The sequence below is a fragment of the Sinocyclocheilus anshuiensis genome, unplaced genomic scaffold (assembly GCF_001515605.1).
Source record: "Sinocyclocheilus anshuiensis isolate Anshui unplaced genomic scaffold, SAMN03320099.WGS_v1.1 scaffold476, whole genome shotgun sequence".
NCBI lineage: Eukaryota > Metazoa > Chordata > Actinopteri > Cypriniformes > Cyprinidae > Sinocyclocheilus > Sinocyclocheilus anshuiensis.
The window spans coordinates 2724012-2740463 of NW_015554139.1; the positions used below are offsets into that span (position 1 = coordinate 2724012).

The 16452-nt window shown below is 38.3% G+C and overlaps 1 protein-coding gene across 3 annotated transcripts in view; it reads right to left on the reverse strand.

Moving 5' to 3' along the window:
• The window catches only part of LOC107670515 (glucagon receptor-like), a 73756-nt gene that overhangs the window by 20261 nt on the left and 37043 nt on the right, over positions 1-16452 (reverse strand). Inside the window, exon 1 of one of the 3 annotated variants that reach the window (XM_016463150.1) lies at positions 4984-5004. The exons of the other annotated variants lie outside the window; for them this stretch is intronic. The gene's annotated coding sequence lies outside the window, so the exon portion shown is untranslated. Of the gene's footprint in view, positions 1-4983; positions 5005-16452 lie in introns of those variants that run through there. 3 annotated transcript variants of the gene reach the window in all.

The following is a 16452-nucleotide window of genomic DNA, read 5'->3' on the forward strand; positions in this document are numbered from 1 at the left end:
TATATATAGTAAAATATTATTACAATTTAAAATATCCGTTTTCTATTTATATATATATATACAGTATATTAAATTGTAATTTATTCCTGTGATGCAAAGCTGAATTTTTAAACATCAGTACTCCATCTTCAGTGTCACATGATCTTTCAGAAATCATATTAATATGCTGCTCATGAAACATTACTAATACTACTACTACTAATAATAATGAACAGTTGTTCTGCTTCATTTTTTTCCCAGAATTGTTTGATGGAAGAAAGTTTTTCACATTTTTAAACACCATTTTTGAATGTCACTGTTAACTAAATGGGCTCTATCTGAATTAAAATGTTCCTATTAATATCTTTCAAAAAGACAGCAGACAGCTTCATTGATTATAATAAATGTGACTTAATTTTGACACATTGTTACTTGGAGCTTTAATATAGAAATCAAGTGCTTCTGTTTTAAGTCTTTTGTTTATAACTCAAGTCTCATGTCACAGAAGCAATTGTTTCCACTCATGTCAGACATATAATTTGTTTTGGAAAATCATTGCAATTTTTTTAATTATTTATTTGATTTGATTTGATTTTTTCCTTGAAATATCAGTTTCAAAATCATTCTGATGTTACACTGACTTCTAATAAGGCGAATGGCTTCAGTTTCTTGCCCTCTCTTCCCTCAAACGTCTTTTTTGAAAGCAAGTTTGGGGAGCATGTATGAAAATGGCAGACTGTTTAATGGCAGCAACAGATATACACTGTAATTTGATATATTTACAACAGTCAGTTCCACTCACTTAACTGTAGGGGACACTAAAGTCGCAAAAAATTCACATACTGCTAAACAACATACAGTTGCTTTGAATTACAAATTAAAGTAATAAATATGAATGAAAAATCAAAGAAGAACTATTTAAAAAGTCATTACTGCATGGTTATGTAATACATAAAATATTTTCTGGCTAAATTTCAAGCGATGAATATATACAGTTTGCATTGTAACATGTTATTTAGGTCATATTCCCCACCCTGACTCCTAAAACAAGACCAGGAATTGAAACACCACTGATGGAGTTTTTTTCTGCTGATTAAAGCTGCAAACATCATGTTGAGTAATAATGCAAGCAGTGTGAGCCTCATTGGCTCCCTAAGCTCATTTCACTGTTTGCTGAATGTGGGCAATCAGGATAGCATACAAGAACAAATAATGTTTGCAGTGCAATTAAGACCTGGACTACTGATCTACAGTATAAAAACAACATGCTCATTATCCCACTTTTCTGCAGAAGCCTCTGGGCAAAGGAAGGTCACAGACTGTTGACCACGTCGCTGTCTTTGCTCTGAGCTCTTGCTTGCGTGATGAAGCAGATAGTTGTGGACAGCAGGATACACTAACCCTTACACCACATCCAGCTCTATTACTCACATGGTTTAGAGAGAGATGTTAGAACAGAACATGATGGTAACATATATGATCACGGTACAGATACAGACTAAATCCTGTTCTAAATCCTAAAAAGAGGCCTAAATAGGTTGCATATAAAAAGGATAGCTCATTCAAAAATGAACTTTTTGTCATCATTTACTCACCTCTCATGTTGTTCCAAACCTGTAGGACTTTCTTGCTTCTGCAGAACATAAAAGAAGATATACTTAAAAATGCTGGTAACCAGTTTTGATGACCATTGACTTCCACTGTATGGATATAAAAACAGTTCTCAAAATGTATTTTATGTTCCACAGAAAAAGAAAGTCATACAGGTTTGGAATGACATTAGGGTGAGTAAATGATGACAATTTCCCTTTTTGGGGGTGAATTAACCCTTTAAGTGAAAGTGAAAAGTGACGTGATGTGTAGCCAAGTATGGTGTCCCATACTCAGAATTTGTGCTCTGCATTTAACCCATCAAAGTGCACACACACACACACACACCGGAGCAGGGTGTGCCATTTTTGCTGCGAGCAGTTGAGGGTTCAGTGCCTTGCTCAAGGGTCTCACCTCAGTCGTGGTATTGAGGGTGGAAGAGAGTGTTGGTCATTCACTCCCCCCAACGAGAATCCCTGCTGATACCGAGACGTGAACCTACAACCTTTGGGTTACAAGACCAACTCTATAACCATTAGGCCACGACTGCCCCATTTAATGCATCATAGCCAAGATAACTTGTAGGATGCAATCCCAGAATGCATTGCAACAAACTCGGTTTAAAAATGGGATGAATTCGGAATAATATACTACCATACTACTCTAACTGACAGCTTAATCTTCAACATATTTGCCATTAAACATTCATTCTGGATTGATCTGTTTTCAGAATTTACAGAGAAAAAAATGCTGTTTTATAAGAAAAACAGCAAGGTAACTCACAAGGTATCCGTGTGTTGGCATCCCAAAATGTAGTAACAGTTACTCACCTGGTTATCGATCCACATTCCACCCCTACTTCAGCCGTAGTCGGAGAACAGAATGAAATCTGAAACGTTTCTGCAAAAAACACCTTTACCATGGAAACATTTTTGGCTAAAACGTTTCAAATTCCATTCTGTTCCAGTCTCTGGGCAGGCTGGGACAGGCGCTTAAATAAACTTTCAAATTCATTCAGCTTATTTTGGATGAATACAAAAGACTAACAAATAGCAACACCAGCCGGTTGCTCTAGAAATAAAATTTAAAAAAATTACATCAATTTGACAATGTTTAAAAAAAGTCTTTCATCAAAATGTAACCATTAACATTCGGAATCATCTCAATGTTACTCTGCTACTGCCTGACGCCCTCTAGAAATACACAATTTAAACCACCTTTGCTCACAGAATGTTTTGCAACAATTTATTTAGATTTTTTTCATCATCACTAAACATTATGGAAGTAAAATGCGGTTTCATTCTGACTTGAAGCCAGATGAGTACAGGATGGTGATCTGATGACTGACACTGTTGCAGAGGTTTATAAACTTTACAAAAGACTTCATAAAAGCTTTCAGAGTTTTGTGCATTCGTGATTGTTAATCAATTGTTAAAAATTGTAAATAAAACAATGGTTATTGGAGTATGTTTTACAAAGAAATAACAAAATTCACTGGAAAAATGGCTTTGAAACATTGAATTAAACATGAAATTTGAAAGTAGAAAGACTGCTGATATATCTATCTATCTATCTATCTATCTATCTATCTATCTATCTATCTATCTGTCTATCTTGACTTTTTACCAAATAATTTATTTTTTTCTGTAATTTTTTATCAGGTCACATTAGGTTTTCTGAATGAATTTTGAAGATCCACTGGCCTGTCACAATGCTTACATTCCAATGATCTTACATTTATCAATCATTTACATGCATAGGCGGAAATCCAGGGGGGGACAGGACCCCCTACCTGAGGGTTGTTCCCCCTAAAAATATATGATTAAAAACCACGCTGTGCATTGTAAATAACAATGTTTTATACTTTAAATAATTGTGTAAGTAGTAAAACAACACAAACGGGGTAAAAATGCGTTTTAAGTTTAGAAACATTTTGAGTCTCCCCTCCCTTGCCTCACTCACAGTGCTTTGGTCCAAATGCCTGCTTTCCTCGTTTACATCACCTACACACACACGCGTCCGGTGAGAGAGAACAAAGCCAATAGTTGTGGAACTCCGGTAAGTAAGGCTGTCAAGGCTATTTTATTAAATTAAACATCGGATGAAGTGATTATTTTCTCTTTAATACAGATGATGCCAATGTATTTTTCGATGAGTCCGCTATGTTAGCAACAATAAAGTTACCTGCTTGACTGAAAGGGTTGCCAGGTTTTCACAACAAAACCCGCCCAATTGCTACTCAAAACTAGCCCAAACTAACCGCGTTTCGAGGCGGTCCCCCGGTAAAAATCGCGTTCCGGGGGCTAAAATACACATTATTGGGGTCGCTTCAACCCGCGGCAACAGTGATAAAGTAGCCCAATTCGGAAAATCATTGCAATTTTTTTAATTATTTATTTGATTTGATTTGATTTTTTCCTTGAAATATCAGTTTCAAAATCATTCTGATGTTACACTGACTTCTAATAAGGCGAATGGCTTCAGTTTCTTGCCCTCTCTTCCCTCAAACGTCTTTTTTGAAAGCAAGTTTGGGGAGCATGTATGAAAATGGCAGACTGTTTAATGGCAGCAACAGATAAACACTGTAATTTGATATATTTACAACAGTCAGTTCCACTCACTTAACTGTAGGGGACACTAAAGTCGCAAAAAATTCACATACTGCTAAACAACATACAGTTGCTTTGAATTACAAATTAAAGTAATAAATATGAATGAAAAATCAAAGAAGAACTATTTAAAAAGTCATTACTGCATGGTTATGTAATACATAAAATATTTTCTGGCTAAATTTCAAGCGATGAATATATACAGTTTGCATTGTAACATGTTATTTAGGTCATATTCCCCACCCTGACTCCTAAAACAAGACCAGGAATTGAAACACCACTGATGGAGTTTTTTTCTGCTGATTAAAGCTGCAAACATCATGTTGAGTAATAATGCAAGCAGTGTGAGCCTCATTGGCTCCCTAAGCTCATTTCACTGTTTGCTGAATGTGGGCAATCAGGATAGCATACAAGAACAAATAATGTTTGCAGTGCAATTAAGACCTGGACTACTGATCTACAGTATAAAAACAACATGCTCATTATCCCACTTTTCTGCAGAAGCCTCTGGGCAAAGGAAGGTCACAGACTGTTGACCACGTCGCTGTCTTTGCTCTGAGCTCTTGCTTGCGTGATGAAGCAGATAGTTGTGGACAGCAGGATACACTAACCCTTACACCACATCCAGCTCTATTACTCACATGGTTTAGAGAGAGATGTTAGAACAGAACATGATGGTAACATATATGATCACGGTACAGATACAGACTAAATCCTGTTCTAAATCCTAAAAAGAGGCCTAAATAGGTTGCATATAAAAAGGATAGCTCATTCAAAAATGAACTTTTTGTCATCATTTACTCACCTCTCATGTTGTTCCAAACCTGTAGGACTTTCTTGCTTCTGCAGAACATAAAAGAAGATATACTTAAAAATGCTGGTAACCAGTTTTGATGACCATTGACTTCCACTGTATGGATATAAAAACAGTTCTCAAAATGTATTTTATGTTCCACAGAAAAAGAAAGTCATACAGGTTTGGAATGACATTAGGGTGAGTAAATGATGACAATTTCCCTTTTTGGGGGTGAATTAACCCTTTAAGTGAAAGTGAAAAGTGACGTGATGTGTAGCCAAGTATGGTGTCCCATACTCAGAATTTGTGCTCTGCATTTAACCCATCAAAGTGCACACACACACACACACACCGGAGCAGGGTGTGCCATTTTTGCTGCGAGCAGTTGAGGGTTCAGTGCCTTGCTCAAGGGTCTCACCTCAGTCGTGGTATTGAGGGTGGAAGAGAGTGTTGGTCATTCACTCCCCCCAACGAGAATCCCTGCTGATACCGAGACGTGAACCTACAACCTTTGGGTTACAAGACCAACTCTATAACCATTAGGCCACGACTGCCCCATTTAATGCATCATAGCCAAGATAACTTGTAGGATGCAATCCCAGAATGCATTGCAACAAACTCGGTTTAAAAATGGGATGAATTCGGAATAATATACTACCATACTACTCTAACTGACAGCTTAATCTTCAACATATTTGCCATTAAACATTCATTCTGGATTGATCTGTTTTCAGAATTTACAGAGAAAAAAATGCTGTTTTATAAGAAAAACAGCAAGGTAACTCACAAGGTATCCGTGTGTTGGCATCCCAAAATGTAGTAACAGTTACTCACCTGGTTATCGATCCACATTCCACCCCTACTTCAGCCGTAGTCGGAGAACAGAACGAAATCTGAAACGTTTCTGCAAAAAACACCTTTACCATGGAAACATTTTTGGCTAAAACGTTTCAAATTCCATTCTGTTCCAGTCTCTGGGCAGGCTGGGACAGGCGCTTAAATAAACTTTCAAATTCATTCAGCTTATTTTGGATGAATACAAAAGACTAACAAATAGCAACACCAGCCGGTTGCTCTAGAAATAAAATTTAAAAAAATTACATCAATTTGACAATGTTTAAAAAAAGTCTTTCATCAAAATGTAACCATTAACATTCGGAATCATCTCAATGTTACTCTGCTACTGCCTGACGCCCTCTAGAAATACACAATTTAAACCACCTTTGCTCACAGAATGTTTTGCAACAATTTATTTAGATTTTTTTCATCATCACTAAACATTATGGAAGTAAAATGCGGTTTCATTCTGACTTGAAGCCAGATGAGTACAGGATGGTGATCTGATGACTGACACTGTTGCAGAGGTTTATAAACTTTACAAAAGACTTCATAAAAGCTTTCAGAGTTTTGTGCATTCGTGATTGTTAATCAATTGTTAAAAATTGTAAATAAAACAATGGTTATTGGAGTATGTTTTACAAAGAAATAACAAAATTCACTGGAAAAATGGCTTTGAAACATTGAATTAAACATGAAATTTGAAAGTAGAAAGACTGCTGATATATCTATCTATCTATCTATCTATCTATCTATCTATCTATCTATCTATCTGTCTATCTTGACTTTTTACCAAATAATTTATTTTTTTCTGTAATTTTTTATCAGGTCACATTAGGTTTTCTGAATGAATTTTGAAGATCCACTGGCCTGTCACAATGCTTACATTCCAATGATCTTACATTTATCAATCATTTACATGCATAGGCGGAAATCCAGGGGGGGACAGGACCCCCTACCTGAGGGTTGTTCCCCCTAAAAATATATGATTAAAAACCACGCTGTGCATTGTAAATAACAATGTTTTATACTTTAAATAATTGTGTAAGTAGTAAAACAACACAAACGGGGTAAAAATGCGTTTTAAGTTTAGAAACATTTTGAGTCTCCCCTCCCTTGCCTCACTCACAGTGCTTTGGTCCAAATGCCTGCTTTCCTCGTTTACATCACCTACACACACACGCGTCCGGTGAGAGAGAACAAAGCCAATAGTTGTGGAACTCCGGTAAGTAAGGCTGTCAAGGCTATTTTATTAAATTAAACATCGGATGAAGTGATTATTTTCTCTTTAATACAGATGATGCCAATGTATTTTTCGATGAGTCCGCTATGTTAGCAATAGTAACATTACCTGCTTGAGGGAAAGGGCTGCCTGCTTTTCATAACAAAACCCGCCCAATTGCTACTCAAAACTAGCCCAAACTATCTGCGTTTCGATGGGGTCCCCCGGTAAAATTTGTGTTCCAGGGGCTAAAATACATGTTATTGGGGTCGCTTCAACCCGCGGACATGAAAAACAACCCGCTGCAGCAGTGATAAAGTAGCCCAATTCCATGGGAAAACCGCAGACTTGGCAACACTGTGACGGATAGTACTGTCTACAATGGACACGAGAGCTGTCACAGCGCGACCACAACAGCTTGAAGTTGTCTAATTTGGCACGGTCTCCCTGCTGCACTAATAGTAGTAAGGCTTTCTTCTGTGTATACATATCCTTACAATTAAAATTTTAACTGTATTATTTGTGTCCCCTTCAAAAATTGCTCTTGAGAAATTTTATGTTTATTGTCCCAGACATGGGTGTCATGTAGGCTAATAAAATATGTTTAATGGGACTGAATTTGTATTTAACGTGATTACAATTTAATAAAAAAATAGGTTCCCAAGATGGCGGCGTGTGCACACGCTGCGGCTTCTCTTTCTCCCGACACAACGGTGTTTTCGTGTTTTTTATCTTGTGAGTCGCAGTGTTTTTGTACATATTCGTCGCGTCTATCTGTCTCTAAGCGCGCATACAGTCGTGAGTTTCTGCTCGATGTCGGTAGAACCACATTTTTAGAGCTAAACTCTGCGCACGCCGAAGAGCTGCGGGACCTCGGTCTGCTCCGGAGGCCTACACCATCACCGACCCCCACTGCTGCACCTCGCCCACAGCGGAGGCGCCACAAGCGGCGCGAGAGGAAGCAGAAGAGGGGTAAGCGGCTCCGGGGGGTGAACAAAGGCCTCCTGTAGCGAATCGATGCGTAAGAATTTTTTTTTGTAAAAAAAATATCCATTTTCAAAACGTAATAATCACTTTAATTTAGCTTGCGCCAACAGTTGTACATGGAAGCAGCTCCGGAAGGATGGCGTAAGATGTCGGCGTTGCGCATGCGCCGGTGAGTCTCGTGAAAACCAACGTTTGTTAACAGGAGCAAATGAAGCAAAGTTTCCTTACTTTAGCAAAGGAAAACCAGTCTTCTCTTGGCTTATATTGAAATCCTCCGACATTCTTCTTTACAAATCCTCGATTTGTACTTCTAATTCGTGACCATTGTTTTGTTTTGATCTCTCCGCTGCGCTTCCGCACAACGCCGACCTCATACGTCATCCACCCGGAACTGCTTCCGTGTACAACTGTTGGCTCAAGCTAGATTAAAGTGATTATTACGTTTTGAATATGGATATTTTTCTTACAAAAAAGCATCGATTCGCTACAGGAGGCCTTTGTTCAGCCCCCGGAGCCTTGTGAGACACTTTTTATTATGAATGGATGCGCTTTATTTCACTTCTTTTGGACTGATGCACTGCAACACCCGCTGACTGCCATTAAACAGCTTGGAAGATCAAAGACAATTTTTAATATAACTCTGACTGGATTCGTCTGAAAGAAGAAAGTCATATACACCTAGGATGCCTTGAGGGCGAGTACATCATGGGCTAATTTTCATTTTTGGGTGAACTAACCCTTTAATATGATATTTACCTCCAGTTATCCAAAGAGCACTGGCGGCTGTGTGACGAGACCAGTGCAACATTCTTGGCTTCTGTTGTTTTGTATAGTTAATCATAGTTTTACAATATTAGTCTGTCACTGTATTTTTGATCCAATAAATGCAGCTTTGGTGAGTATAAAAGACTTCTTCTTCTTCAAAAACATTTTAAAAACTCTCACCAAACCCAAAATATGTATGTATGTGTATAAATTCTGTGCAGAGCAGTGAAGGAAAAGCAAAAGTGCACAGTGAATGCTGGTTCCTTCTCTTTCAAGCAGCAGCTCATTAAATTTAAATTGCTGTATAGTATGCAGGTGTCCTCTGGTGTGCTGCCTTTAGTAATACCATACTGATTGATTGCCTCCATCTGTGTGGATGTGGGCCGCGGTACGGCAGCTCTCATGGATTTATCATGAAGCACAATGCAGCCAGAATGGGATGAGGGTCACTTGGGAAGCTACACAAAGTGGATTTTAACCTCTTTCATGGAGGGGGGTGATGATAACAATGGGACGGTGAACCGATTTGGCCTTCAAGTCGTCATTTCTGTGGTATTGGCACTGAACCCACAAGAGAGACAGAAAGAGAATTACAGGCAAAATAAGTAATAAAAAGCATTCAGAGTGCAAGGATTGCATTTCATACACGAGGAAGCATCTGGAGGACATTGTACTATCAAATTGATAGATTCATTGATTTACTTTTTTGGTCCACTACCAAGTGGTCATTTTAGGTAGTGCCATTTTAGTTGTATTTATATACTATTATAACATTTATCAATATGTTGAATCAGTCTTTTTATATTTCCTGTTCTCTTTTCAGGAATTTTATGTACTTTTGTCATTTTTCTTAGCTTGTTTTAATATTTATGTATAGTTTTTATGTATACTTAAGTTTCCGTTGTTCATTCTAATATTTATATTTTATTTTAGCTTTATTTCAATCAACAAAATTAGTTTTAATAATAACAGCATTAGCAATTTTATATTACACTTTCCAAGAACACTTCTTTTTAAAATGTTTTATGCGTGACTAGTTCTCATGCATCATACGTGTGTATTTTATCTCTGCAACAGTGGTATTGACTTCTGAGAATGGTATGTAAATCATTTTTCACCATAAAATGATAATAATAATTTGGTCTTCATTTATTCAGCGACATGTTGTTCCAAATGTGAATGACCAAATGTGGAGTTTCAAGTGGATTTCAAGTTTCAAAAAGTATGTAAAAGATCCATAAAAGTATTATAAAAGTACTTCTTGGTGTGTTTATGAAAGGAGTAAATATAAACAAATTGTTCTTTTGAATCAGATATTTTTATGAATAGGTTGACTTTATTAAAAAATGGTTTGTTTACTAATCAGACGGATCAGTTTAACTCATTGATTTTGTTCATCTTAGAGCTTACTGAAATATCATTGAATATTGGCATCAGTTTTGATCATAAGGCAATATGCATGATTTTCATTTGGATTTCATGGAAACAAGCAATCGTTATGTTAATTGAATTTCTGATTTTTTTATTTCACAGAAGAAAGCAAGTCATTTGAGTTTGTAATGACATTAGGATGACAACATTTTCATTTCTAGATGGACTATCCCTTTGATTTGAATTTTGTTCAGCAATGTCTGGCTATTGTTTGCTGCAAGTTCAAAACACTTTAGATATGCAAGTTTGCGACAAGGATCAGAGACAGAGGAGGAGTACTAAAATAGAAAGTGTTCACTTGTGGTCAGAACTAATGACAGTAGTTCAAAGTTCTGTGAAGAGGCTGTCGGGTTCTCATCGTCTCATTCTCTCATTATAACGTGTCACGTACCCGTAAACTGGCATCTCACAGTACAAATGTGTCATAGTGATGCATCACGCAGACACATACACTCCAGTTCAACTTCTGAACCACCGATAACCTAAAGAGCTGCAAATAGCAACGTCTGCTATCTGAAAGAATGGTCCATAGGCAGTTATTACAAGTCAATATTAATATGCATTAATACGGCAGGCTCTTCACCTCGATTAAACTTTAAATCTCATTCATACAAAATCCAATAAAATGTTAATTAGAAAAAGAAGGATGCTTTGACAGGACGGACCAGCCTTTGTAATGAGAAAGGATCATTAAATGCAAATAGGTTTGTATTTAACCTCCGCAGAGGCCATGGGGGAAATGACTCTGTATCTCATGATATGACACTTGTTATAGGAAAAAGTTTTGAGGAATATGTAATTTAACAAACCACCCACAGTGTCACAAGTGCTGGTTCATCAGGCTTTAAGTGTGAAAACTGAAGGGGTGAAAATAAATGACATTAAATTATAGGTTATTTTTATAATGGCTTTAATTACTTGTTAAACCAGGGCTAACCTTTCGAATATTTCTCAAGTCATACTAGACCGTGTTTATCCATTGAATATGGAAACTAAAATGCCACACTCTTGTTTATCTTAGGCCTTAAGTTATTTACTCTGCTTAAAAATCATGCAGATTTATATTATATCTCAGAATATGCATATACCATAATGAGCCTGCAACATGCAAACAAACCAAAAAAACAGACCAAAAGAACACGCTTAATCTGTTTGTATACGCGTTCATGTAGCTACATGGCACATTGGCACACTGTGAATAAGCACCATGGCGTACAGCGATACCCCTTAAATCTTAGTCTTTGCATTTTGGTCGTGTTCAGTTTCAGGGCATTGTCTCAAATAACAGTCTCTCCATGGCAACCAATGTCTGGCTCTGTCCTCCCCTGTGTTGTTGCATAGCAAAATCACAATCCTTGTGTGAATGCGTTCTTGACATTTGATCAACATATTGCAGCATGTAATAATAGCTGTTGTCGTGGCTGTAAATCTCTGTGGAAACAAAGATGGATGACAGAAACCATTAATTAGAGATTATGAGAACATCTTATCTAAAGGAATATTATAATAAGGCACTAAAGCATGTCATCACTCAACATGCATCCACTTTTTTTTCTCTTGATTTTATCCAAGACAGTGATTCCCAACAAAGGAAAGCAGTGGGAGAATTTTTTTTACCAACAGAATTTGATGTTTTTAGTGAGTCATTGTACTAAAAGCCATTTGACTAACATTAATTGTAATGCTAAACGATATCCAGTGGGCTTAAACATCATCACGTGATGCTGTTGTTCCAAAACCAGCAGATATTTAGTACAACAGTGTGATTATGATGTTGGTTTGTATAGAAAAGTTCAGTAAACAAGATGTCAGTATTGAGCAACATACATTTTAGACATAATATTTCCAGCTGATTTGTTTATTTTCGCTCCATTAACACATTGTTTCCAAACGAAGCAGAAGCAGAAACAGAACATTCGATCTTCTCCTAAAAACACACACAAGCAGTGTTCCAATTTAACAGGCTCCCTAAGCAGTGTACACTGCTCCCATACTGCCTGGTCACAAGATATAAATTGAAGTTCACTTCACACAACACAAAACATTTGTATGATCTAATTTGTACGATCTGCGTACCTCCCAGTAGCTGTTATGTTTAGGGGTGAGGTTAGGAGTGGAACTTCTTGTTTATTTAAAAAAAAACAAAAAAAACATAAGTGTTCCCATTTTTCCAATTTCCCATCATCCAGAACACCATGCAATGTTATCAAAAACAAAAAAATTAATTTGCAAGGTTTAATATGAAAATAAATAACTGGTTATATTCAGTGTGTTATCCTTTTGTTTCCTTCAAAATGAAATGGAGGTTTTTGAGGAAAACATTCCAGGATTTTTCTCCATATAGTGTCTTTTTTCTCCATTCAATGGTGGCCAACAGGTTGAAGGTCCAAATTGCAGTTTCAATGCAGCTTCAAAGGGCTCTACAGGATCCCAGCCGAGGAACGAGGGTCTTATCTAGTAAAACAATCAGTCATTTTCAAAAAAAAAAAAAAAATATACTTTTTAACCACAAATGCTCATCTTGTACTAGCATGTCAAGATGCATGTCCACGACGTCACGCATTACGTAACCATGTTGTAAAAGTCACGCGTGATGTAGGCAGAACTACCGACCAAGTGCTTACAAAGCAAACATGCAAAGAAAGTCAAATGCCCTTTACAAAAAAGGTAAACAACAATGTCGGACGATTTTGAATTTGGAGGAGAAAATTAGTTTTTTTGCCCTACCCTACCTTTTTGAACCGAAGTACACAGACTAAAAACTAACCATGCGTGCCCTTTCCAGCGTGATTATGTAATGCATGAAGTAGCTCCTTGCAGAGCTAGTGCAAGACAAGCATTTGTGGTTAAAAAGTATATAATTTTTTGTACATTTTTTTTAGAAAATGACCCATCGTTTCACTAGATAAGAATCTTATTCCTCGGCTGGGATTGTGTACAGCCCTTTGAAGCTGCACTGAAACTCCAGTTTGGACCTTCAACCCGTTTGCCACCATTGAAGTCCACTATATGGAGAAAAATCCTAGAATGTTTTCCTCAAAAAAATTTCTTTGCAACTGAAGAAAGAAAGACATCAACATCATCTTGGATGACATGGTGGTGAGTAAATTACCAGGAAACTTTTATTCTGGACGTGAACTAATCCATTAAGTGCTGAAGTAATACGCAATGACTTGTGGGTAAATCTTCCTCTCTACTCCCTGTGAAGTGATTCAAGTATTGATATTCCCTTATTACCTATTCCGTTTGCAGTGCGCTTGAAGTTCAAACTAACCATGTTTGCTTCCTTCGGATTGGAATCTCACTTGAAATAGCACTATACCCTGTGAAGTATGCTTTGCAGGCTATTTACAGTCCAATGAAAAGCATCTACAAGTTGTGGCATTTCATTCATAAATGAGACTGTTTTGAATGAATCAGTTGAGTGAATGATTCAAAGACTCGCTTATAAATTAATTGCATCTGAATATGCATACTTCCCTAGATGAAAAACAGTATGTCTGAATTCACAATATTCATAAAATAGTAGGCAAAAAGTACCTGTATGACTTACTACTTTGTTTCTAAAATGCATATCTGATGGACACTTTACTATCCCATGAGGCAACGAGGGAGGATTTGTGATTGGTAGTGAAGTGACACAACTGGTGGTCACATGACAGTGGTGAATGTACAATGTCTGGATTGCATTCATACTAAACATATTTATACTGTATATAACATGCTTTTTTAATAGTTGCAAAGTTGTTTTGTTCCTGAATAAATCAGCTTTGAACAAATGGTTGAATTAATGATTTACTCATATAGACATTTGTCACCACCTACTGGTGTAAAGGTGTACATTCAGAAAGATTTACTGAAAAAGACCCCTTATGTAATACAAGTTAAAATGAACACATCTTTGTTGTGATGTCAGTAAAGGAGTACTTAAGCCTTACTGATGGGGCTTTGAGGGTGCATAAGTCCAAAAACTAGTCTACAGCATAGCTAAACTTTCAGGGCCTTTCCGGTATTTTGTAGTATTCCAGTATAATAATTTGGAAAAATATCTCTAGTAGTGGAAAATCTTATTCATACACACCTTGTGGCAATTAACTAGATGCGGTCAATATGCTAGGCAAACCAGCCAGGGAAACTTTATTAGGTGTGAGGGATATTAGCCCCAGTTTCTAAGCTATGGAAATGCATTTGGCCTTCAGGGGAACAGAGAAGACGCATTGGGGTGGTCTAAATTCTTTTAACATGGAACTGCAATCACCCTATTTTGTATAGAGCTACAGTTATAGAGCTATGTTGTTTTATGTTAGAATAGTGCCTGAATGCTAATAGTCTACTTTCTCAATGTCAGAGTGAAAATTCTGATTCTCAAGGATGATTTTTTTTTTTTTTGTGGTGGCATGACTAAGAAGCTTTCATATAAGTATTTTTTTTAGAAGTGTTCTGAATGATTCAGAAAGTGTGATCCGTCCTCACTGCTAACAAGTGCTAATTCATGTCTCTGCTGCTAATTCATGTTCTTAACAAGAGCCAAATGTTGTGTAAGGAAACAAAATGGCAATGCTACCATCAGCAGGTGGTTGAAGTCTCCTAACAACCAAATTGTTATGTAAGGCTAGCATTTATTGTGCGGGTGCATGATTATCATCAGAATGAATTATCATTTGTCACACTCGTCTCTGCAAACTTTTGCTAACAGATTGTCTTGTAATGTAGGAATCTTGACTTACTGATTAATTTTATTTGCTTAATCACCCAAAAATGAATATTCTGTCTTCCATATGCAAAGGGTAAGGCTCCAGGTTAAGGCTAAAAACAGCCAAATCTATTAACTACAAGCATCATAAACCTGTCTTTTTAGGCAAGAACCAGACATGGGTGTCATGTAGGCTAATAAAATGTTTAATGGGACTGAATTTGTATTTAACGTGATTACAATTTAATAAAAAAATAGGTTCCCAAGATGGCGGCGTGTGCACACGCTGCGGCTTCTCTTTCTCCCGACACAACGGTGTTTTCGTGTTTTTTATCTTGTGAGTCGCAGTGTTTTTGTACATATTCGTCGCGTCTATCTGTCTCTAAGCGCGCATACAGTCATGAGTTTCTGCTCGATGTCGGTAGAACCAATTTTTAGAGCTAAACTCCACGCAAGCCGAAGAGCTGCGGGACCTCGGTCTGCTCCGGAGGCCTACACCATCACCGACCCCCACTGCTGCACCTCGCCCACAGCAGAGGCGCCACAAGTGGCGCGAGAGAAAGCAGAAGAGGGGTAAGCACGGAGGCTTTAGTACCTCAAGCATGTGACGGAAATGTTACGCCCCTCACCATACTGTGATGCCGTGTACCGTGAGCGGAGGCCGGCGGGCTTGAGAACGGTGCGGCCGGCAGATTCGACAAAGGAGAGGCCGGAGGACTTGCGGCAACCACATGTGACGACCCCCGGGCTGGACTCCGCTTCGGCCACGGTAAAAGCCGATCCGGCGATCGACAGCACGATTTCCTCAGCAACCAGCACGGATCAGCTCCAGGCATGACGAAGCAGATATCGTCCTCTTTTGGAAGGCCAAACAAAGCGCGCATACAGTCGTGAGTTTCTGCTCGATGTCGGCAGAACCACATTTTTAGAGTTAAACTCTGCGCACGCCGAAGAGCTGCGGGATCTCGGTCTGCTCCGGAGGCCCACACCATCACCGACCCCCACTACTGCATCTCGCCCACAGCGGAGGCGCCACAAGCGGCGTGAGAGGAAGCAGAAGAGGGGTAAGCGCGGAGGTATCCGGGCTAGGCTAGCGGCTAACCCATACAAGCCAGCTATCCCCACCATCGTACTGGCTAACGTACGCTCTTTGGACAATAAACTGGACTACATCCGACTACTACGCTCAACTCAGAGGACTGTAAGAGACTGTTGTGTTTTTGTGTTCACGGAAACATGGCTCAGCAACAGCGTTCCGGACTGTGTTATTCAGCTCGATCAGCTAACATGCTATCGAGCAGACAGAGTTCTCGTCGAGGGAGGTAAGACCCGCGGCGGCGGGCTTTGTGTTTACATCAATGATGCGTGGTGCCGCGATGCTGTTGCGGTCTGCAAACACTGCTCACCCTGGGTGGAGTTTATGATTATTAAGTGCCGGCCCTTCTATCTTCCGAGGGAATATACAGCCATACTGCTCGTTGCTGTATACATCCCTCCCAGCTCCAACAACAACAACAGGAGTGAGGCACTAAAACCTATCCTG